This window comes from Neofelis nebulosa, chromosome 1 (assembly GCF_028018385.1).
Source record: "Neofelis nebulosa isolate mNeoNeb1 chromosome 1, mNeoNeb1.pri, whole genome shotgun sequence".
Classification (NCBI taxonomy): domain Eukaryota; kingdom Metazoa; phylum Chordata; class Mammalia; order Carnivora; family Felidae; genus Neofelis; species Neofelis nebulosa.
The window spans coordinates 126670535-126695597 of NC_080782.1; the positions used below are offsets into that span (position 1 = coordinate 126670535).

Sequence of the window (25063 nt, forward strand, 5' to 3'; positions counted from 1 at the left end):
GTGATATTGTACTGTACTTTTGCATTGCAGTTAGCATAGATGATGTTACCATTTGGTGAGATTGGATAAAGGGATCTGTCTGGAATATTTCTTACTACTGCGTGTGAATCTACAATGCTCTCAATAAAAATTTCAGTGTAAAAAGGTACATGATGTGGTAGAATCAGATTTAATATATTTTGATATTAAAAATGATTAACCAGGCCCTACTATGAAATGTTCAGAAAAATACACAGAAAAGGATTGTGGGGTACACCAGTTAAAATTCCTGTCTCAAAGTTGATAGATTACTAGAAATTAATTCATTTATGAGCTTTGTTCTGATCTAATCAGGTAATGATACTACCAAAAATAATTTCACAAATGAAGCATCTTTTATTTTTTTCTTGCAAGAGTACTGAAGATTCACTGTAGTTGGAATTTCTAAATAAGTCTAAAGAATAGAATAAGCATGACCCATATGTTTGCTTTTTAGTAGATGATGAAGACTGCAAAGGTTTGGTGTGTGTGTGTGTGTGTGTGTGTGTGTGTGTGTGTTTTAAACTCTTGGTGTTTTATCCTATGGTCCATTTTGCATTTTGTGGGGCAACCCTTTTCTTTCCAAGGAGAACCCCTTGAAGATCTTTCTCTGACTGGGCCTTTCTTCTGAGACACTGTTGGTTTGAGAAAAGGCTCTTGCACAGTATTTCAGAAGCTTGCTGCTCATGGGACGTCACCAAACTTGCTTCCTACGTGCCTTCAGCAGCTCTTAGCTGCTCTTAGACAGTACCCGGAAGGATGCCAATAGATAATTGCATATAAAGAAAGAAGGGGAGAGCTCAGGGTCCGGAGGATCTGGTCCTGTCTTTGATCAGTCCTGACCATTGCATGTGCTTCTGTCCTTTTGCAGGAGCAGAACACTGGGTAGTCACAGACTGCCTTTCCTTCAGGGTCCAGAGGCGGTCTTCATTGCCTGCCACCCTGTAGCAGTGACAAGGTTGCTCTCAGCCTGCGGTGTCTTTATCTGAGCTCTCTGTGCTAGATCGCTTATTTTTTCTGCCCAAACAATAGCCACCTGCCTTTCTAGGAGATGTGCCTGTTTCCTCTAGTCACCTTGTGATTCAGATGAGAGTGTCATCTTCCCGTGCACTCTGTTCCTTCACTCTGGCGACATCGGGGGCCTGGGAGCTACCAGAGGTTGCGTTTTCATGACCTAGTGGTAGACCAGTCCCTGCTCCTGGTCATCCTCAAGACTGGGCACCCGTTGAGCTTTTTGCTGATATGAGCTAGTAAGATGTGTTCCTTCGCTTGGCTGGTTCATGGCGAGTTTCTTTCACAGGCATTTAGGTGTCCTGAATCATACTCTCCCAAAGATCGATATCTGTTCTTTTCTTTCTTTGTTCTTCCTGTAGCTTACTGCTCTTAACTTTAGGAGGAGAGGTCAAAATACATGCATTTTTCTTTTTTGTTCTTTCAGTTTCCTGCTATTTCCTAGACTAGGTCAGTCGAGGATTCCCTTTGTGTCTAGGGAGGATGAGGTGCGTCTCCAGGGGCAGCTCCAGCCTTATCAGGAGTCCCCCCAATCCGAATGAAGAAAGTCTGGTGTAGTGCTGCCTGGATGGCTCCCATTGCGTTTATTTGCAGTGTATGAGCCCGTCTTGTTGGAGAGATTGATGCCATCACCCAGGCTAAGTCTCAGTGAGTTGGTATATGGAGACCTATGAGTGATTGCAGACGTGGCTCTGAGGTAAATCCATAACCTGGGCAAGAGCTGCTATGTAGTAATTAAACTGAAAATATAATATTTGTATAAACTTTCTGCCCCTCGGCACAACATATTTAAAATGTTCCTAGAGGTGATGTTTTTTAAAAATCTTTGCACTTTTGTACCACAGTTCGACTTAAATAGCATGCAAGTGCTATTCTCAAGATGACTAGTGTTTCTCTCACTTACTGGATGGGGTCTTGCCAAGAGGTGCCAAGAGGCATGTAAGGTCAGAGGTCTCACGGGAGGGCTTGGGAGCCATGTTTACAGAGAGTGTGCTGCTGCAGCCAACTGGGTCATGGATGTTGGCCAGAGCCTTCTTTGCACTTTGACCTGCCATGTACCATTTGTGAGGCCCTGTGCTTGTTTGAGTCATTCAGGGTTTCTTGGGTCAACTGGCAGCGGTCTGAAAGCAGGTCCCATTTCTCTCTGCTGAGAACCGAAGGGGGAAGAGTGAGAAAATGGAACCAGACTGGCTTTGCTCATCATTGCCGTTCGGTTTCATCAGTTCTGTTCAGGGTGTGGGATTCGCACCAGTCCTGTGTCAGGGGCGGGTGGGGAAATATCCAGATGGCGGAGTTTTGTGGTTTCTGTTCATAGGTGTATCCGCCTCCCAGCAGCCCCTGTTCCCCACGGAAGTCCTCAGGGAGGAGGACAGCAAAGACCTAGAGGATGGCAGGGTCTGAGACGCATGCTCTGATGTCACAAATCTGCTCTCGTGGTCTGTAACCTAGACACAATGGTAGTGTTGGCTGTTGCTTTGCTCATAGGAGCCCTGTGGTAACTTGCCCTCGGGTCTCTTGGCAAAATCCAAGGCTCTGTTCTGCAGACATGGGTCTTTTCTTCAAAGAGAGCCACTGGGTTCGGGTCATGGCCTATGTTCCCTGACTGTACAGACACTGGCCTACTGGTTGACTCGTTCCTTAAACCAAAATGGAAGGCCCTTGGGCTCCTCTGTGCATCTTAACAGCAGATACCGAGTTGGGCCATAGAGGACTAATGTCCAAAGACTCTTATTTTATTCTGATCATACCAGAACCAGCGGGTCACTAGGATTTCAAGACCCTACGAAATGAGCTGGTGTAAATCATAATACAGCAAACAATTCAATTTGCTCTCCTTGGAAAGTTCTTCTGCAGAGACAAGGCCACTGGGACTGAGTGGGACTGAAGCTTTAGAAAATAACCATGAGTTTCAGATTGCATTTCATCTTTTTGGCAAGCAGTAAAATCTATTTTTCTGTCAAATGAAATTTCACCTGGAATCTAGTACATGTAACTGATTAGAGCAGAATTTCTAAGGTTAGCCTAGCCCTTGTTTCTACAAGGGTTTTTGAAACTCTTCCTTGGAAGCCCAGGTTGGCGGGGTCCCCGCTTTGAGGGCTCTGCTTTCAGAGTCCAGCACTGCCTTCAAAGCTGAGTAGCTCCCAGAGCCCAGAAGTGGCCTGGAGCAGGTTCTTCTGATTCCCCACACGCTCTGAGCTTCATGCTTTGCAGCTGTTCTGGAGTCCCTGCTGTGTCCCCGATTGCAAATTTTGTGAAAAGTCCTCCGTCAGAATGCCTCATTTTGCAGATGGATCAAGGGAGGACCTGAAAGAGGCAGGCAGTTGCTCACTATTCGTTCACTTGCTTCTTGGTTCGTTCGTTCGTTCGTTTGTTCATTCATTCATTCGTTCATTTATGCACTCATTTGTAAATGTTTGCTCAGCACTTAACTACACCTATTTCACAGCTTTACTATGTTCTCCAGATACTCTGGTCAGTGAATGTCTCTTGGCCTCACAGACCTTATGATCTGGATACATACTCTTCTCAAAACCATGAATGCTGTGAATGGGAGCTAGCGGAGCACTACATTAGTCAGCTCAGGCTGCTGTAACAAAATACTGTAGACAACAGACACTTCGGTTTCACAGTTTTGGAGGCTGGATGTCTGAGACCAGGATGACTGCAGATTGGATTTCTGGTGAGAGGTCTCCTCCTGGCCTGCAGGTGGCCTCCTTCTTGCTGGCCTCACATGGCAGAGACTTGGCTCTTCCCCTTCTTATAAGGGCACTGATCCCACTAGGGGTCTCCACCCTCGTGGCCTCATCTAATAATCCTCATTACCTCCCAAGGCCCCACCTCCACATGCTCCCATATTGGCAGTTAGGGCTTCAACGTAGGAGGTGGTTTTTTTCTTTTTTCTTTTTCTTTTTTTTTTTTTTCAGGATGGGGACACAATTCAATCCATAGCAGATACTGTTTGGGCACACCGTGGTGATCTTTAACGTGATAGTAGAAAGATGGATGGGAGTTAAGCATATGGAGGAGGCAGGAGAAGACAGTGTTCCAGGCAGAGGGAACGGCTCGAGCAAAGTCCCAGAGATAAAGGAGTCCTGAGCCCTTGGGTGCATGTGCCTGTGCTCAGGGAATGCAAGCCAAGGACCTGTGAAGCTATGGAAATAAGGAGTCATGCACCGTACTATCGGCTTTGAACAGACATAACCCTGAGGGAAATGGGGAGCCCTAGAAAGGGCGAGCATGCTGGAGTAGGTGACAACCCTTGGCGTGGCTTCCTCCCATAGCATTAAAGGCCCCGCCTGTGTATACGGTGCTTCATGGTCTGACATCCCTTAGAATAAATGTGGATGCCTGGGCAGCATGACACTTCAGCCCTCAGGGCAAGAAGATCAAGCCACAGTTTGTTCGGTAAACAGATTCATTTGGTCAGTAGTTTAATTCTGCAGCAGCTGAATGACATTATAAAGAATGTGGTGGCATTTCTACCGGAAATGTCTGCCATCATTTTCTTCTTGACATGAGGAGAATAAAAGCTTCCCCACTCCAGAAGAATTAGCATGAAATATGCCCATCAGTCTCCCTGTGAGCAGGCTTTCGGCTGCAGCATTGCATTCACAGTGACTGAGCGGGATGGTGTACGTCCCACCAGTGGTCTCATTGTCAGATGCCCACCCCTCTGGATGGCCCTGTTGGGCTGTGGCCTTGGGTCAGTGCTGCATGGCTGCCTCCACAGTGGGAGGACCCCTGCCTGCAGTCATTCTTGCTACTCACTTGGGGGCCGGCCCCTGGTTCCATCAAGGGCTCTAGACTGCCTTTGGGTCTGAGCTTTTCACAGGTGGCTTTCGTTTTCATTTACCCCTATTTCCATTCTTGTCTCTTATTTCTCATTCCTTTGGCATGCTTGTTCTCCAAATGTGGTCTTTGGATTGGTGCATCAGACATGCAAATTCTTGAGTCCCAACTCAGACGTACCGAGGCAGCATCGCTGAGGATGGGGCCCAGAAACCTGCATTTTCAGGAGCCTTCCAGGTGACGCCAGTGCACAGTCAAGCTGGGAACCCCTGCTTCAGCCCACAGATATGCCGCGTGCTTGTATGCTCCATGCCTTCGCATGCAAGCGAGTGGACGATCAAGTTTGTGTTTGGGCCCGGGCGCACGTGTCTGAACCTTTCAGAGAAAGTTCTATGCAGGGACGTAAGCATAGGGAGCCCCTGGATGGGGGCTGAGTAAGGCCTGGGAGTTCTTCAGTATCTCTTAGTACCTGTTTGTGATATGGATGCTGACAGCTAACGACTATTGAGCAGGTTCTGTGTGCCATCACTCTGCCCAGCCTTGTGCACATGATCTCATTCTCACCATCACCTCTGTCGGGTACTTTTCCTATCCCCATTTCATAGGGAGTCACAGTGAGGCTTATAGCAAGTAACTTGGTCAAGATGGAACCTGAGCACACGTCTTCACTGCGTCTGAATAAGCATGTGTCTGTACATCCTCCCGCTCTGTTTGCACACCAGCCCTTGGTGGTGCTGGTGAGAGGGGGAGGGGTGCTTTCAGCAACACCTGTGTTTGCTGCTTCTAGCTCTTGGGCTGGCTTAGTTGAGACGTTGCGGCATAGAGCCCTGCAAAGGGTTTGAGCATGAAGAGCTTTCATGCTCTTGGTGGAGAATGGTCCTTAATCTCTCCAAGAATACTTTTAGAAGCACAAACAGGAACCAAGAAAATGAAGTGAACTGTTTTACACTTGAAATGCACCACGTGTGAGAAAGTGCCTGTTAAATCGGGCTGGGTCTGCTTTCCTGGTCTCCTATGATTGGGGCCATTAAAAACTGCAGGGGTGAGCTGGTTAATTGTCTTCCCAGGTTGTGGCGGCCCTGTGGGAGGGGACAGGGGTCTCATGGGCTTCCTGTACGTTTCTCTGTGGACTTTCATCTCGTTATAAATAGGCAGCAGTAATGATTTTATGGTATTGAAGGGCGAGTGGGGGAGAAACCTGGGCTGAGATTTAGAAGACTCACATGAAGGCATATGTGTGAGATAACTCTTTTATCAGGCTTAGCAGAGATAATTTCTGAACCTCAGCTTGCTGCTTTTAGGGTGATTGGTGATGTCTTTTCAAGTTTCTTGCTGGCTCTCAAGTCTGTAGGTAGATGGGTGCCTTGGGACTCAGGTATGAACTGGCCTTTTGATTTTTACACCAGCTTCTTTTCCCAGCTAAAATTCTTTAAGGATTTCTATTTGGCTAGTTCCTCCTCATGGGCCACAATTTTGCATTCTGTGCTTTGAAAGCGTGTCACTTTGAGGGAAAAATGTAGCTAAATACATAGTAAATCACATGTACTCTTATACCCTGCCTATATGTTAAGCCATCCTCTGTCCACTAAGTGTCTCACCATTTTCCAGATTTGTGTTGGAGACATCCAGCAGCTGGCTGCATTTCCCTATGATTTCTCTTCCCCAATTAGCTTGTAGCCAAGTTCCAATAATATATTAAGCCGAGAGCTTTTCTTGTTAATTTCCCCATAGAAAAGATGTGGCAAAGCTACTGGGAGGCTGAACTTAGCCTACAAACATTGCTGAGCTGTACTGTTCTTCCTTTCAAATCATCAGTTGCTCCCTTGGAGAATAACTTTGTTTAGCATCTGGAAAGATGTTGGAGTGTTATAGGAAGTTGGAAACTTTGTGGCATTATTAGTTAGTGGGGGAAATTCCTTCTGGAGTAAACTTCATGAAGTGACTCTGGAAGCTTTACTATCCAGTGGGTGTATTACCCGAAGGTAGTTCAGACTTCTTGAGATTCAACTTTTGCATAAACAAAGTGATATAGAACATTATGAAATGATGTCCATGGATGTACTTATGTTGACTAGTCTTATATCACTCTTCAGATGTTCCCTGGTAGACAGGCGTTCTGAGCTCTGGCGGGGAGGGGGCCTGCCATGAACTCTGAGAGTTCATGTTTTTGGATCATCACCTTTGCTGGTACAACTTGAATGTTAGAGCCGTTCTTTGAACTTGTAGTGCATTTTTTCTTGCTCATTATTTCATAAACACCTGTGATAAAATGAGAATAATGGTGTTGAAGTTTAGGTGTCAGAAATGTGGAGATAACATCAGGAATCATTAAGCATGCCCTAAATGGCCAATCATTAGTCTCAAATGGATGGACATTGGAATTAAAACAGTCAACTGGGTGTTCAGTTGTGAGGAAAAAGAAAATTAAAGGACACGTGTGAATTGCTGGAAATATGTCATCAAAGGTGGTGTTTAAAAATGATGTCATTAAGAATTTCGTGCTGTTTTTCAATGTTTAGGAACAGCCCCTTCCTTCACCCGTACAATATAGGAATCTCTTGTTTGATCATCACACTTTTTACTTTTTTAATCTCTGTATTATAGCACATTATGTACTCTGTAATGGGCTACCCTTGGTTATGGGGGCTGCTTTTTTAATTTGTCATCAAAATTTCTTTTTTTTTTTTTCTTATATTGAAGTCACAAATCTTATTAGCAGCCATGATTGGGAGGAAAATTGAGAAATTAATTAATGGAAATGGTCATTTTCTCCAGTTTCTATCCTCTGTCCCTTCCTGGCCAGACTTGACTTCCTGTCCCTGCTTCATTTTTCTCCGTAACACTTACACTTAATAAAGCATATGTTATATATATTTGTCATCTGTCTTCTACAAGTAGAATGTTAGCGCCATGAAGCTAAGAATTTTTGCCTGTTCCTTAGTCTATACCAGTGTTTCTCCATAGGTTTTCCATTTTCCCTCTCCTGAGGAGACTTTCTAGACTCTTGTCTGCTAATTTCCTCCCTCCCTGGAATTTCAATACCACAAATATACCATGTATCTATGTCCTATGTGTATAGTTGAGATTTATACCTAACAAGAGTAAGACGTTTTTTATCCCTCAAAAATCACTTTACCCCTTGGAAGAGAAGTGTTGCCCTTTCTGAGAATGCACACTCTGGCCCTAAACCAACAGGAGTCCTGGAGCAGAGCAGGTACTTAGTAACAGTTTCTGAGTATCCCCTTCTAAAATTCCACCCTTCTTTTCCCCGTTGCCAAAGGAATGTTTGGCTAAGCCGGCGAAAGGTGGGTGAAGGGAGTCCTTCCCCCAGTTGTATCAAGTCTTCATTCTTAAGAGTCTGTGATCACCCAGTGGAGGCACTGCTTTAATAGAGGGTCTTATTTAAACCTGTGGACCATTCTCCCTGCCGATCAGTGCATAAACAGAAAGCCAGTGCACATACTAAGTGGTCTTACCAGCTCCTAGCAGTAGCTCTGTTCCCACTTAAGCTGTGGTACTGACACTGACCTGTTTGGTCACAGAGCCTCCTGGCAGTATTTTGTGCAGCTGTGGTGGTGGCCTTACCAGTCAGCAGTTTTCCACATACACCCTTGAAGCAGGGGCAGGAACCAAACAGAGGCATTTCAACAAATCTTCTCAGAATGCCCGGATTTCCTTGCATGTTTTCAAATAACTCGATAGTCTGCAGCCTCTCCTCCCATCTTCCCAGTAGCCTGTACCTATGGCAGGGTAAAAGGCCAGCAGTCCCTCTTGTGTCAAATAAAACAAGCAAACTTCAGGCTTCATGGTGTCCTGTGTGATTGGAATAGTAACAGAAGCAAGACAATTGTGTGGCCTTTCAGATGCCAGAGACCAGGAAGACCCTCTCAGCCCGCAGTCCAAGGCTCGCCCAGCAGACAGAGACAGACCCCATGCCTGAAGCCTTGGGCAGGGGTGAATGCCACGTTCCTTGAGATGCCTCAGGAGGAATAATTGCCCGTTAGTTCCTGTATTCCCAGAAAGGAAAGCATTCATTCATCATTTTAGGTAGCTTTGTTCCTCCATAGAAATGTTTCAGATGCTAATTTCCTTGGGAGAGAAGACTGACATTCATGCTTACTTTTATACCAACAATTATGCAGGAGTATGAATATTCATGTCAATAAGATGAATTTAATTATAGTTTGAGAAAATATCATAATGAATGGTTCTGCTGGTCTGACCCTCGTGGCTATAATAATAAAGATAAGTTCCTAAAATGGGGATCTATTCTTATCTGAGCCATTGACTGAAAGTGGAAAGGCTTTGAATTTTTTGTTTGCTCTGTTGAGGTAGATTCCCTGAAATGAGACCTAAGTGTGTCATGTGTAATGGTCCTCAGTTAGTGGGGTTAGTGGGGTTACATCTTCTGGAATGTAGTCGCAGCCAGATGTACCTATAAATTTCACATATTGGCCTAGACGCTTATAACATGAAACCACGTATGCTTCTTAGTAACTGAAACCGACGGGTCATTTTTCCTCATGATGGATAGAAGTTAAAAAGATTTCTTTTTTGGAAAGTGTTGAAATTAGACATTTAAAACCGAAATTTCCAAGGCAACAGGCTATTTGCAGGGAATGTATGGTGAATCCTTTTTATAATTCGAGTGCCTTTCCCTGCATATATTTCTACATAGATGTATGGGATTTCTATCCCGGTTTTTCTTAAAGTGAGGCATACCCATCCGGGCAGATGTGTTTTTGCCGGCCACGTTGCTATGGCTGTTGTTTTACTCTAGCCGGGTATTAATTTAAGTGAGTCATTTTAAAAGAGAACACTTGTGGGGTGCCTGGGTGGCTCAGTCAATTAAGCATCTGACTCTTGATTTTGGCTCAAGACACGATCTCATGATTTGTGAGATCAAGCCTTGGGTCGGGATCTGCGCTGACAGCCCAGAGCCTGCTTGGGATTCTCTCTCCCTCCCCGCAACCCCCCCCCCCCCGCCACCACTCGCACACATGTGCCCTTGCACATGCATTCTTTCTCTCAAAAGAAACATCTTTTAAAAAGAGAACAGTTGCAAAAATGCTTTAAAAGCATGGATAATAAAGCAGACATCTTCATAATGAGCAAACTTGGGAGACTTTTTCGCTTGAATTTCATTTGGATGTTGCTATTTTCTACTCTGTGACCCAGCTGAGGATTCAGCATGGAGTTGGGCAACATTCACCTACTGGCTTGTTCTGTTACTTGCATCCTTATTATCCACTCCGTGACCATTCGCTAAGTGCCTTCTGTGTGGTGGTCCCTCTGCAAGGTGCCGGGGAGGTGGCGATGAACCTGACTCAGTCCTGACCTTCAGTGTCCTCACAGTTTAGAGTGGAGACTGTAACATAAGGCCAGCAATTACAGCAGGAGGCAGTGGGGATCACCATGCGGAGGAGCCTGGATTTAGGTGTCGGCCCTCTGTGACCTTGGACACCAGTTTATCCTTTGTGGCTTAGTTTGCTCATCTGTGAAATAGGATTAAAAATCATACCCCTAAGTGGGATAGAGCATTTGACTGCAAAAATCGTACCAGCTTCATAGGGTTCCTTGAGGATTAAGGGATGCTCATCCATGCAGAGTGTAGTGCCTGGCACATGGTAATCCCCAGAAAATGATGATCCATTCAGTAAATGTGCAGACATATGTCACAGAGAGTGACTTATGATGTATCCAGGGACACGCCCACCAGGCAGGGCAGCTCGAGTGCAAGAGTCACTTTTGTGCCCATAGACAAAAGATGGGCAAGGCATTTTCTTTTTCTGCAGAACTTAATAGTGCTTTTGGAGAATGAGGAGCTGTTGGTGTGGGATATATAGGTCGTGGCTTTGAGGTCATCTGATCTTGTTCTTTACTGCTCTTTTTACCCCTCTTTTTCTCCCCAAAAGATACTAACATGTGAAGGTATCATCAGTAGACTGGGAGTTCATCCAGGGCTGGGACCTTGGCTTCCTTAACCCTTACCACAGGGCCCTCTGTTTGACAGACATTTGTTGAATGAATGAATGAATGAATGAATGAATGAAACGAACGAACTAATGTATGAAAGAGTGAATGGATAAATGATATTTGATCATGATCAGGGATAGAATGTTAAGTAAAGGCATGGTACCAGTTATTGTTTTTTCACATCTGTGTGTGTTTCTGGTAATAAGATATATTTTTTCATGGAATTTGACCCAGGATTTTGTTTGGCAGTATTTTGAGCTTCTATTTATTTGGAGAAGAAAAGGCATGATTCTTAATTGGTGTAATTTTACCTTCATGAATTCAGAAATGCAATTTCTAGAATAATGAGTTCTCCTTTTAGAAAGGAACATATTTGCAGAAATGCCAATTCCTGGCTCATTAGGCCCGGCCTAGCTCTGGAGCTACATGACTCTCCCTGGGGCTGGCCCTGTCAAGTTTGGGGATCCTCTCACATTTTCCAGTCCCTGCTGCCCCCAATCAGCTCTACCTCTCACAAGTAAGAGTTAATATTTAATGAAAGGACCTTTGAGACTTCTATTGCCAGAACGCTGCTTGCTTACCACTCTGCAAATAATTTTGGATGACTGATTTTTATAATCTTAGCATCATTATTCCTGTTCACACAAAGAACACAGTGTATTTATGTAAACAGGCCACTGGACAAATTGATGGGGCGATGATGGCATTTCCTGGGTGCAAATTTGTTAGTAGTCATCTATTTGGAGAGACTCCAGGTGAGCTTGAGGGGAAGAGAGCTTTGTATCAACCAGGTTTTTTCTGATGTGCTTCCTTAAGGTACACCCCACCCACCCAGGGGTTGCATAAAGAAGGTGCCCTGGAGACAATCCTGCATTTTATGACTGCCCCATTTCTGCCCCCGACCCCTCGAAGGAGGCCTGGTTGCTGCTTTCTCCCTTGTTGATCATCCTCTCTCCTCTCCCCATGCTTACCCCTGCCCAGGCACCTGACAGCTGGTGTCCCGTTCCTGACTTTTGGTGGTGCTATCTGGGCTCCCCCGTCCCTTCTTCTGATGTGGTGTCAGATGAGGAGCACCTCCTGGGCAGGTCTGGGGCCATCTGTCCTGTGTGCATCAGGGGTCGGGAAAGAGTCTGGCTGGCCCCTCTAGGACTCCATCCTGAGAGCTTGCTTCTCCGGGACTGAGACGGGTGGCCCTTCTTTCTGATGTAGCTGAGTCACATAACTTGTCAGTTTTCCCTGCAAGTCTTGAAGAAATTTTGAGTCCCTCCAGAAGGAATTAAGTGAGTGGTGTTATTGTTCTTTTGTTTAATTCATGACTTTTCTGGGATTCACAGTTCAAATATTTGTTAGCTCGAAAAACACCACTAATTTCTCAGCTTTGCACATTACTCATTTCAATCACAACAAAGCAGAAATGCTGCTGTGTAGAGGGCCCTTGGGTGGAGGACTTGTAGCACCCAAGAACCACAGGTGAGGGCTGGACATGGAACCTTCTCCTCCTGGAACTTGATGGTGTGGTCATTTTAGGTAAAACCGTTCTACTGTTGGTCTCTGGTCCATTAGAAAAGACCCTGTCCTTTGCACAGGGAGATCTCACCATCAGCTTGCTTGACTAGGGGGTTGAGAGACCAAGATTTATGTTCCATTTCTCACTAACAAGCTGTGTTACCTCAAACAAATCACATGTCCCTGACAGGCTTCCATTTCACACGAAGCTGAAGATGAAGACAAGGGATCAGGTTTCATCTTGAACTCTGACTAGTTAGAAATGGATCTGCGATCACAAATCATTGGGGAAGGATTCTGTGATTGATTAGCCATGTCTGCTATAGGTAAGGAAAGGGCCAGTGGTGGCATCCCTCAGGAAGGTATTGTCAAAGCCCCTTTTGCTGATGTTCTCCCCGTGTCTAGGAACATGGAAGCCATAGGACAGGACATGTGCAATGGGGCAACATCGACAGTAGGAGTGGGGTTGGACCGTTCCGTCTGATTTCTGTTGCAGCCCCACCACTGGTTAGCTCTGACACCTTAGACTAGCCAATTAAGGGAATGCTATAGTCCCTACTTCAGATGCGTGTTATGAGGACTGAGTCACATGTCTTCACTACTTTGCGTAGTAGGTGATCAATGAAACTGTGGTTGAGCTCTTCTTACTAATATAAGAATTATGGACAGTACTTTCTGCAGTAACAGGTGGTTTCTACCTGGTGGTCAGCCCTTGTTTCTGAACCACAGAGGATTTGCCCACATCACTGTTCTGAATGAGGACATCAGAACACTCCAGAGGTTCATGATGGCCCAAACCTGGAAGGAAATCCCATTGTTACAGTCATGAAGTTGTGAGCTAGATGCCATGTTTTACAGGTGGGAGCATCTGTAAACCTTAGGCCTGGGTGGGAGAGGGTGTTGTCCAAGGTCACTGGGTGAGGTGAGGGCAAGCTAGGTTCTGTCCTGAAATTCTAGCACGTCCTGGATCTCTGTGTCTCTCCCGTGTGCTTCTAGCTGCCCAGCTGAGGGGCTTCTACCACAAGAGGAGGTGCCACTCAGTGGGATGCACGCTCACCTGGGGCTCTTACAGAGACTGGCTCTGGGGAGTGATTTGAAAGGAAGCCAAGTGCTGCTTTGTAATCATTGGAAGCATATTTATTTATTCATTATGTTTGAGAAGAGCCTCTAGTACCGGAAAGAAATGCTTCAGTCAACTGAGTTTTATTTTCTTTGTCAGTTTATCTTGATTCCCTGTGGCTTCCCACAGGCTTCCTGTCACTTCTCCCTTCCCAGCCTTGTCTCTGCTCCATGTCTCATCCATGCAGAATGAGGCCTTCAAAATCTCACCTCCCTCTGTCCAGACTCCCTCTCCCTGCCCTCAAGCCTGCATATTCCTGCCTGATGCTTATTTTCTTCTTTTTTCTTTTGTTGTTGTTGTTGTTTCAAACTTTACCTTGAATCTCAATAGGATTTATTTATTTATTTGTTTGCTTTAAATATGAAATTTTTGTCAAATTGGTTTCCATACAACACCCAGTGCTCATCCCAACAGGTGCCCTCCTCAATGCCCATCACCCACTTTCCCCTCCCTCCCACCCCCATCAACCCTCAGTTCTCAGTTTTTGAGAGTCTCTTATGTTTTGGCTCCTTCCCTCTCTAACCTCTTTTTTTTTTCTTCCCCTCCCCCATGGTCTTCTGTTGGGCTTCTCAGGATCCACATAAGATGAAAACATAAGGTATCTGTCTTTCTGTATATGACTTATTTCACTTAGCATTACACTCTCCAATTCCATCCACGTTGCTACAAAAGGCCCTATTTCATTCTTTCTCATTGCCATGTAGTACTCCATTGTGGATATAAAGCACAATTTCTTTATCCATTCATCAGTTGATGGACATTTAGGCTCTTTCCAGAATTTGGCTATTGTTGAAAGTCTGATGCTTATTTTCAAAACATGCCTTTGATTAAACCTTGGCCCCTATGGCCTCCTCACCCCCCTGCAACTGTCCTGCACTCCAGCACAGCCCTACTGAGCGCACTCCCCAGGCCATTGCCCGAGCCTCCTCTCCTCCTGGAGTGCCTGCCCGCCTCCCCTTTCCTTATGGTTTCCTCTTTATTTGCAAAGACAGTCCAAATGTCATCACTTTGAAGGCTTCCCCAGAGATGGCTTCAGAACCTCCCCATCCTTGACCCCTGACCCCTCCAGGCAGAACTGGCCTGGGATATGGTCTTCTGTACTCCTTGCTCTTTTCTTTCACTAATGTATTGCACAGTCTTTAAAGGAAATAATGCTGTATTGTGCAATACTTTATTCCCCATCACTGGTGTTGTGCTGTCCTAGAGCAAGGTTTTAATCCATATTTGAGTGTCTGAGTGAGCCCTAATGGCTCATGTTGGGCCATGTATACATATCTCATCTGATTATCTGGAGATCCTTGTGAAGTAGTGTCAGTTGGGGTCTGCTTTTGAGAGCTGAGAACCCTGAGGCCAGAGAGAATCAGTTGTGTGAAGGGCTGGCTAGTTAGTGATGGCATCGGGATTTGCATGCGGGGTGGGAGATTTCAGATCCTCCCTGCCTTATGCTGTAGTGAATGAAAGTCACACCTGGTGACCAGACTTGGTCCGAGGTAGTCTTCACCTGCCAGATTCATTTCCCATTCTCCTCACCCATCTGAGTCCTTCCTCTTGTTTAGGGTCTACCACCTGGTTGCCCCATCTCTGCCATGCCTTGGATCATCATGCCATCACCGCTCACTCATTTACTGGAGAGCATTTTGCAATGAGCCATCTTCTCATTGTACACTTCAGTGTGCCCCCTGAATTGTCTGCTCCTGTAGGAGAGGGGTTGTATTTTGAATTTGAGCCTTGACTGGGCCCCTGCACTGCCACTTTTTGACTTGGATAAGATGCTGAGCTCTTTAAATCTCAATTTCTTTATCTCTAGACTAGGTAGTTTGGTGTTTTCAAAACTTGTAACTCGCCTAGTGTCTGGAGATGATGCAATTACAAATGAACATTCAAGGGCCAGATCGGAAATGTGCAGTTGTCCCAGAGATTGTTTGCGGCTTCTGTATCTGCAGTGTTTTACTAGCTGGAGCCTTAGAGAACTTTCTCCCATCAACGCCCCATGGTGGAGAAACATGAGCCATATTGCTGGGGTGTGGCCTGAAGCAGTCTTCCACAAATCTTAAATCTCTTTGAAGTCCCAGGTTTCATCTTTAAAAAATTCATACACATTTTGAAATCTTTCTCTTAATATATGTCAATGTTTTTCTTGGTATGAAAATAATGTAAAATGACCACCCACTAAATCTACATTCCAGGGAGGAATGCTTCAGCATCCACTATACACAAGCTCTGGTAGTGCTTTGGCTTTTAATCGTGTCCCTGAGAGCTTGCTTGATGTGAGTCCTCTCCAGCTGAGTGGAGGAAGTTGGATCTCAGGGGCCTACAGAGCATGGTCCCTTGACTGGGCAGAAGACCAGACCTTGGTGAAGGGTGAGTTCACCCAGGGGATAAGGCTGCTTAGAGAAGACATTTTGCTTCTTTATCTAGGTGGAAAGCAGATTCTTGACATTAAGTTTGAAGAGATTTACTTGTTCTCTATAGAGGTAAAAACCGCTACCTCAAGGGTCCTAGATGGGTCCTATGAAAAGCTTGGTTCTTGACACTTAGTGAATGTTCAAAGATGTTTTCTCCCATTGAAATTGTAGACCTTGCACCTGTCCATCCCAGGCCATATTTATCCAGTATCTTTCATTTGCAAGGGTCATTGTTTGTTGATGCTTCCTTAGTACATGCTATTCCTTTGGTCCACACCTAATTAAGGAGCAAATATTATTTTTCCCTTGGAATGGAAACATTGAGTTTTTTTAATTGGGAGTGGAACTTGCTAATTAAAGTATATATTTGCCTAGGAATGGAATATTTCTACAACAAAATGATCATGATTTAATGTGCTGTAAATTCTGCTTCATATCCTCTTAATCAGAAACTACCTTCCTTAAAAAATTCAGCTCGAGTTCAGTCTTCTGACCTCCTGAGGCCCCAGTAATCTCTCCTTCCATCCCCATTAGACCTCATCATTGGTATCCTGAATCTGGCACTTGGTGTGGAGGCATTGTTTTTGTTTACCATTTTATGCCTTTGTCTTATTATTTGTCCGAATTGGTGTGCCCTTGTAGACCACAGCTATCAGTAAACACTTATTCAGTCAGTCATTGAACTTTTTGTTGTTGTTGAGTGCAAGATGTGCATAAAGTGTGCTAGACTCTGAGGAAATTAATTCATTCTGAATGAATCATGAACCCAGTGTCCCTGTGAGGGCATGTTCACTCTTCTAGAAGTGACCTAAGTTTCTGCAGACTGAGTGTTTCTGACCGTATTTGGATGGCAGTGCTGTGGAGGAGCCTTGGGTTACATTCGCACAGACTTGAGTTGGAATTCGGGCTCTACCAGTTACCAGCTCTGGGACCTTGGCCATCTTCTCCTCTCTGAGCTTCCATTTTCTCACTTGTAAAATAGGAGTAAAACTGATCTTTCTTTCATAGTTGTAAGAGGTGAGGATAACACAATGCCTGGTTCATAGCACTAAATGATAGTAATTTTTTAACTATTTACTCTCATTTAGAAATACTTGTGTTCCTATTATATACAGTTGACCCTGGGCTAGGTGATTTGCTAAGTACTGGGGAATATGTGCATATGGTGACAAAGGCCCTTGCTTTTACAAAAGAGCTTTGGTAGCAAACAGTCTTCCTGGTCTGAGTCTCCTAAGTGTTGGTATAAAATGAATGCTGCCATGAGTGAGTATATTAAACATGTGGCTTCCCCCTTACCCCCAATATCCTGTTGATACTGTTATTGCTTTGAGAATAGGGGAAGTTAAAACGATAGCACCAAAACAAGGTTTGGTCTGACCCTGTTGCATCCAGAAACACCCCAGATGGAGAGAGAGGTCACCATCATTGCAGTAAACATCCCCCCCCTTCAGATGTGTGTCGCACCCTTCTATTGGAGCCTTGCTGGAACTCCAGGAAGCAGGCACAGTTGCCCCATGTCACAGATGGGGAACCAGGGACCCCTCAGTGTTACTGACTTAGCTGAGAGCCCGTTGTCCAAGACAGGTGAAGGTGGGACTTGAACCAAGTTTGCTCACTTCCTAATCTGGTCCTCTCTATTGCATGGTGCCTGGGAACTCAGAGTCAGACCCTAGCCTTGCCAGCCACTTGTATGACATGACTCGCACATTAGTTTCCTCTTAGGCAAAATTAGAAATAGCACCTACTTGATAGAGGTTTGGTGGAGATGAAATGAGAGAATGTAATTGCTTCATGCAGAGTGTAGCTCACAGTCTATGAATACAAACCCTTGGTATAGCCAATGTCACCGTAGTCGTGCGGAGAATCTCTGAGGCCGCCTATGTGTGAAGCCTGTGTCTGCAACTTGTTGTGTGTCCTCATGTTACCCATCCTGGCTAAGCCTCACCATCCTCTGAGTAAAATGGGGACAGTCATAATTAACACATGTGGTCCAAATAGCAGGTGCTAAATGAACTATTGGGACCTCATCAAGATAAAAATCTGGGGCACCTGCGTGGCTCAGTTGGTTAAGTGTCCAACTTCAGATTAGGTCATGATCTCTAAGTCTGTGAGTTCGAGCCCCATGTCAGGCTCTGTGCTGACAGCTCGGAGTCTGGAGCCTGCTTGGGATCCTATGTCTCCCTCTCTCTCTACCCCACCTCTGCTCATGCTCTGTTTCTCCTTGTCTTTCAAAATTGAATAAATGCTACAAAAATTTTTTAAAGAAGATAAAAATCTTCTGCACAGGGAAGGAAACGGTCAGCAAAACTGAAAGGCAGCTGACAGAATAGGAGAAGATATTTGCAAACGAGAAATCAGATAAAGGGTTAGTATACAAAATCTGTAAAGAAATGATCAAACTCAATACCCAAAAAAGAAATAATCTAGTGAAGAAATGGGCAAAAGACATGAATAGACACTTTTCCAAAGAAGACATCCGGATGGCAAACAGACACATGAAAACATGCTCAACATCACTCATCATCAGGGAAATACAAATCAAAACCATGATGAGTTCCTGCCCTCACACCTGTCACAATGGCTAAAAATTAACAACTCAGGAAATGAGAGATGTTGGCGAGGATGCAGAGAAAGAGGAACCCTTTCACACTGCTGGTGGGAATGCAAACTGGTGCAGCCACTCTGGAGAACAATATGAAGTCTCCTCAAAATATTAAAGATAGAACGACCCTATGACCCAGCAATTACACTACTAGGTATTTATCCAAAGGATACAGGAGTGCTGATTTGAAGGGACACATGCACCACAATGTTTATAGCATTGGTTATTGAAATCATTGACATATGATTTCACTCATATGTGGAATTTGAGATGAAATAAGGGAAGGGAAAGAAAAATAAGAAAAAAACAAAGAGGGAGGCAAACCATAAGAGACTTTTAAATACAGAGAACAAACTCAAGGTTGCTGGTGGGGTGTTGGGTGGGGAGATGGGCTAGAGGGGTGAGGGGCATTAAGGAGTATTTGTTGGGATGAGCACTGGGTGTTCTATGGAAGTGATGAATCAACTAAATTCTATCCCTGAAATCATTATTACATTATATGTTAAGTGACTTGGATTTAAATTTAAAAAATAATAATAATAAACCAAATAGGCCCTAACAAGTTATCATTCTGACAACAATGCTTGTGATTTTGGACTTTGCGCCTCTTCCCTCATCAAGAATGAAACCCATGACTTTGTGACTCCGACTAGCACCTTTTATGCTGTCTAGCTGTTGCGTTAGCTGGCTCTTGCCTTCCTGAGAGGACCCCCGTGAGGGACAGAGGCTGCTGCAGTGCACTGAAACCAGGGTTCATTGCCTGACCTCTCCTTGACCCATCTCAGCGCTCACCTCCCAGATGGATGGCAGCATCTAGTGTCTGGAAGGCCAGAGGCAGAGCCCTGGGCTGTGGATACCTCCCTCCCCTCCCCTTTTCTTCCTTCAATAGACAGTGTAGAATCCTTGGTCCAACCACCACCTGGAACTGTTACCCGTGTGCAAGAGGCGAAGCCTCTGACTTTGTCCACTGCAAGGAATCTCGGATGCTGGGGAAGCAAATCTGGCAACACACAAGATAAGAGTTTAGGAAGTGCTGGAAATGCAGTCCAAAGGGCTAAGACTCCTCGCTCCTGGCCCAGGGCTTTGTTGTCAGTCATAGATCAAACAGGTAACCGCATGGTGCCCTTATGTGACCAAGATGAGATTGTTAATGAGGCACCATGCAAGCCATTGAGTCCAAGGTTGATGACAGAAATTAATCGTGAAAGGATTATTGTTCGAGAGGATAAAATTACATCATCATCATTATGTTTGCTACAGCGTATTGCATACTTCCTCCATGCCAGGCAGCATGCCCTTCCTGTCAACAATCTCTGATTCTTAGCAACACCCCTAGTGAGGTGAGCACCGTTAGTCCCCACGCTCACATTTGTGGGACTCAATCTCAGGTGCTGAAAGACGTGATCAAGGTTACACAGCTAGGGGGTAGCTGAGGTGGACTTCAGAGACGGGTTTAACTTTGAAGACCTTGCTCTTAACTATTATGCTGAAATGTGACCCTGCATAATGGGAGGTCCAGTGTGGGGTGACAGACCCTTACTTCTGTGGGCCTCACTTTCCTCATCTTTGAAGAAATAGCGCAGAACTGGGTCTCAGGAGGTCTCTTCCAGAGTGGTCATGCTAGGTCTGCTTTCCCTGGGGGCATCTGGTGTGCACAGGACTAAGCCGAGCTCACGTCCCTGCAGCTGATGTTCTGGTGTGAGGAGAACTGCCCTTACACAGGGCTTTGGCTCACTGGTGAGAATCATAACCAACTGGCTTGTGGACAGAGTACTGGGGGAAGTAGAATGTAGAACTGAGCCCACGTTCCTGTCACACTATGCAGGCCGAACTCACTGGCAGTTCTGGATCTAGCTACCTCTCTCTCTTAACTGACCTAAAATGGTACTGGGCGAGTACAGATGAGGCGGTTAGGAGATATAAGCTATAACATGGAACCCTGAGCAAACCGTCCCTGCTCCTGCATGCCTTAGCTGGTGGTTGACTCCTCTAGGATAGGAAATCTCTGGGATGCTCAGTGATGACCTGCTGGCAAAAGGGCTTACTTTACCTCCCCTCGTCCCACACTAGTGCCCAACCTGTATTGCAGATGTGTCTCAGATTCCCAGTTCTCTCCTGTACCTCCCTCAGACCATCAGCAGGGCTGCTGGGAGGCTCTCAAGAATAGAATGACATGACGCTTAAATAAAGCTGATTATTTGAGAGCATTTCAGAAATATGTGCAACAGGTTTATTCTTAACTTTCCAAAGACTAAGATGTGATAATGCTGCATGAGTCCTCTAGTTAGATAGTTGCCTCAGCTCTAGCCTTGGAAGTAACAAGAAGACTGGGGACGATTTCTTCAGATAGGCCATTGTCAGTGTTTCTTTGAGGTAAAACCATATAAAACTTGGCTCCTTTGCTTTTGCAGTGTGTGTGTGTGTGGTGTATGTGTGTGAAAGAAGAAGGGAATTGTATAGAACATGGAATAAATTTGAAACCCACTTAACAGATAACACACACCTGCCATCTCCCATCCCTTTGCTTGATTGTCCCACGTACAACAGGGTGGATGTGTCACCCTCAAATTCTATGGCATTGGAAATGCACGGAGCAAAACCGGCTACCCTGGATCGTAGATTTGGTTCCAAGCTCATTCACTTTCTGGCTTTGTGACAAAAAATCAATATCAAATCTAGTTGTGTTGGCAAATACACAGGTTTGAAAAGGCTACAGTGGAACATTGAAATCACTAAAAGTGCTTGAGTCTTAATGGCCAAGAACATAAAGTATGGATTTATTGCATTTAGTGTTTGGAAGACTTCATATTTCTCCGCATTTCTTGTGGTTTTGTATTTGTGTACAGAGTGTATCATATGCATCTTTTTAAACTCGATCCCAGTAATTGTATGCTCGTTGACTACATGAATCAATTTTTCACTTTCCTGGACATTGTCAAGCTGAAAGGCTGGGTTCTTGTTTTGTGTCTGATGACTGACACTGGGATTGAACTCTCGGGGGGCCCATAATAAAATCAGAGTACAGTCCAAAAATATGTGGTTAGTCTGATTCAGTCAAGCCCGGTGCTTTCTCATCTGTCACACAAGCCAGTCTTGTGGTTCTGGGCTCAACAAATTATTATGAAAATGGTTTCACATTTGCTGCCGATGGTGATGTTGTCTGCTTCCAACTTTGGGAGGGATATTTACAGCGTTTCTATCAGTTTGAGTCATATCGGAGCAAAATCAAAGTACGTCCGTATCTCCTTACTTTTAGAAGCAATTCATTTGTAGTGTGTGGGTCATGCAGTGCAGGCTCTGATGTGGCCTGGTTATTTAGGGCTTTGGCAGCCTTAATAGCTTTGAATTACCTAATGGAAAATATATTTTGGAAATAGGAAATAGTAAACACCCTTTTCAAGTAATTCTTGCCATGGTGTGGGATTTGACAGTGAACGGGAGAGAAAGTTGTTTCCCCGTTCGGGAGATCATTATGTATAGATACTTTTTTAAAGCTGGCTCATCAGGTTGAAGGGAGGAAATATCCTTTATTGAGTGTGCTCTTTGGATTCTCACAACAACCCTATGAGACCAGTATCACCACCCCAGGTTTGTGAAGGAGGGAACAGAGGGGAAAGGCATCAGGAAACTAGTGGACTGACCGTAACTCCCGTCAGGGAGGAGTGAGGCTGGGCCTCACACTCTGGAAGAGCGACCTCCGCGTCCCTGTTCCTTCCCTAACTCCAGCGGTGGAATTCTGTGTGGTTCGATTTCACATACAGAAAAGGCCCTGTGGATGGCACCGTTCTGTTAGGGAGGCAGAATGGAGTCACTTCCACCTTTCAGTCTGTGGCATGCAGGTGGTCTACCTCCCTCGTAAACTTCATCCCTGCATCTTCTAAAAATGGGGGCAGTATCCCCAAATGACACGGTTGTCTACATTCGTGATCCTAGGACAGGACAAAATCATTAATGGGGCCATGTCCACAGAGGTCCCTGCTCTCCCAGCTACTGAACGAAGAGAGACCTGTAACTGTTGACCCCATTTTCTCTCCCCTACCTTCTTTGTACATAGGGGGAATGTGTTTTTCTGGTTGGAAGAGAGGCTAAGCCTCTCAGGATAATTAGGGGCAAAGAAATAGAGACACTGAGATTGGGAGTGAAGGAGGGATTTGGGGGGCGTGCACATAAATGAGGCCAGCCCTGCTTTGGAGAGAGGAATCACTGGGAGAGGGTGGGGTTTTGATCAGAGGTGCAGAGATGGTATATTTAGATCATTTCAGATGTCTTTCAGAGACATTTGAGGATGAGATTCCTTTTTTAAAAAATGTTTATTTATTTTGAGAGAGAGAGAGAGCAAGCAGGGAAGGGTCAGAGAGAGAGAGAGAGAGGGAGAGAGAGAATCCCAAGCAAGCTCTGTAACTGTCAGTGCAGAGCCCGGTGTGGGGCTCGCTCTCATGAACCGTGAGATCCTGACCTGACCTGGAATCAAGAGTTGGATGGTTAACTGAGCAACCCAGGCGTCCTGAAATTATTTTTTAAGGTTAAATGAATAAGCTGTGTGTGCTCTGATTTTAAACCATTGTAGGACTTCATATTTATCAAGTGTAATCAGAGCCCAAATTAATAATTACAGTAGTAAATCATAGCAACCACACACATCATTTATGAAGCATGTGCAGAGCAGGCCTGGGGCTGAGCCCTTCAGGTGTGTCATCTGATTTCGTCCCCAGACAACCCCAGGAAGCATCTAGCACAGGGCCCAGCGCTGCTCTTATACTCAGTAAGTATTCACGCCTGACCCCTTTCCTCTGCCCCGAGTCGCAACCAGGTTACCTGCCACCTCCCGTCCCCTGTTCCTGCTGCGTGTTGCCATCCTGCGCCCTGGTGATGCCTCCCCTGACAACCTGACACTGGGCCAGTAGGAACCCAGGTGACTGGCTGTGATCTGCAGGCAAAGCCCGTGTAAACCCAGCTGAAGTCTGTCCCTCCTTCCTGACAGTTAAAGAAGTTTGGCTGAAAAAACCATGAAGGAAATACATGTGTGCCTGTAAATCACTTATTCACCATCCCTTATACTTCACAGTAAATCAAAAGGATGCTGGAGGGGCGCCTGGGTGGCGCAGTCGGTTAAGCGTCCGACTTCAGCCAGGTCACGATCTCGCGGTCCGTGAGTTAGAGCCCCGCGTCAGGCTCTGGGCTGATGGCTCGGAGCCTGGAGCCTGTTTCCGATTCTGTGTCTCCCTCTCTCTCTGCCCCTCCCCCGTTCATGCTCTGTCTCTCTCTGTCCCAAAAATAAATAAAAAACGTTTAAAAAAAAAAAAAAAAAAAAAGGATGCTGGAGCCGGTGTTCATATTCCAGTTTAGAAAAGCCCCCACTGGAAAGGCTCTCTGCGAGGAAGCCTGTCCCAGGCCTGCAGAGACCATTCACGGGGAGTGTGGGATGCCATCAGCCAGGCGGAAGGACAGCAGTGCTGGCCTGTGACAGGCATGGAAGGGACCTGCCAACAGGCCACTCAGTGATGTCCAGCTGGATACCAGAGAACCCGGATGACAGCAGATGGAATCTGAGGAGATCTTGTCACTCAGGACAGAGGACGATGCTTGTGAAAATGTGTATGTTGAGGGACAACGTGCCGTATTCTCATGTTCCTGATAGGCTGATACGGTTGTGGTTCAGCATATGGCCTCTGCAGTCCCCTCACCGGCTTCATATCTGGTCTCTGACACTTACGAGGCATTGTGTCCCTCGGCAGAGTTCTTAAATTTCTTGTCCTCAGTTTCCTCACGTGTGAAATGGGGCTAATTGTCCTATCTTTATGGGGCATTTGAGAATTAAATGCAACAACCCAAGGATATTGCGTACGATGTTGCTTGGCATGTAGTTAATCCTTGATAAATGTCAACTAGGATGATATTTATATGAAGTTTCTCCCGCTTATTTTAATTACACTGGTTGTAACATAGTACAAGCCATTTTAACTTGTAGGATTATATTAGCAATTCCTCAGTATATCTATTAACTTAGATATGCTAACAGCTTAAGAAGCAGTTGGGTAATACAGGTAAGGAAACAGACCCAGAAGGGCAAGTCACTTGCCTCATGTGCCCCAGCTGGTAAATAGTAGGGCTAAGAATTCAACTGAGCCCTCCTTGGGTTTAACCGACCCCTCCATGTGCCCTCCTAAATCATTTCCCCCTGTTTGGCATTTCTATGGAGTAGAGACTCACACAGGTCTCCTAGTCTGTCCGGCAGGCACATGCAGTTTGGAATCCCTTGTGGGGATGCACAGGTGAACTCCCTGTGGGCCCTCTGGGGGGCTGGTGCAGCCAGCCTGAAGCTTCCGGGGCTGGACCAGGTCTCTCAGGGCGTTCTGTGGCTTTGTGTTTGCATCCTCGGGAGCCCCTTCCCCGCACCTAACCTTCAACGTACTCTGACTTAGGGGTCTTATTCGCTTCTTGGAATCCTTCTCCATCTGGCGGCCTTAGCACGGATGTTGAGTGGGTTCTTGAATGCCACCAATGGTTCTTCTAGAGGAACCGAAAAGGATGGTACATGCTGCATTTTGTCTCTCCAGGTGGCACGCTGCAGGATAGTGGCCGGGTTAGGTGTCTGCCTACCTGGGTCCTCATCCCAGCTTTACTTGTAGCATATTT

At 45.4% G+C, this 25063-nt stretch overlaps 1 protein-coding gene and 1 long non-coding RNA gene across 2 annotated transcripts in view; one reads left to right on the top strand and one right to left on the bottom strand.

The window, feature by feature from the left end:
• Positions 1 to 25063, top strand: part of SPOCK1 (SPARC (osteonectin), cwcv and kazal like domains proteoglycan 1) — a 517625-nt gene that overhangs the window by 272913 nt on the left and 219649 nt on the right. The window lies entirely within an intron of this gene.
• Positions 356 to 10464, bottom strand: LOC131515196 (uncharacterized). Its single transcript, XR_009263505.1, has 2 exons — positions 10379 to 10464; positions 356 to 7077 (listed from the first exon to the last, which is right to left on the bottom strand). It is a non-coding gene; the product is annotated as an uncharacterized LOC131515196 (long non-coding RNA).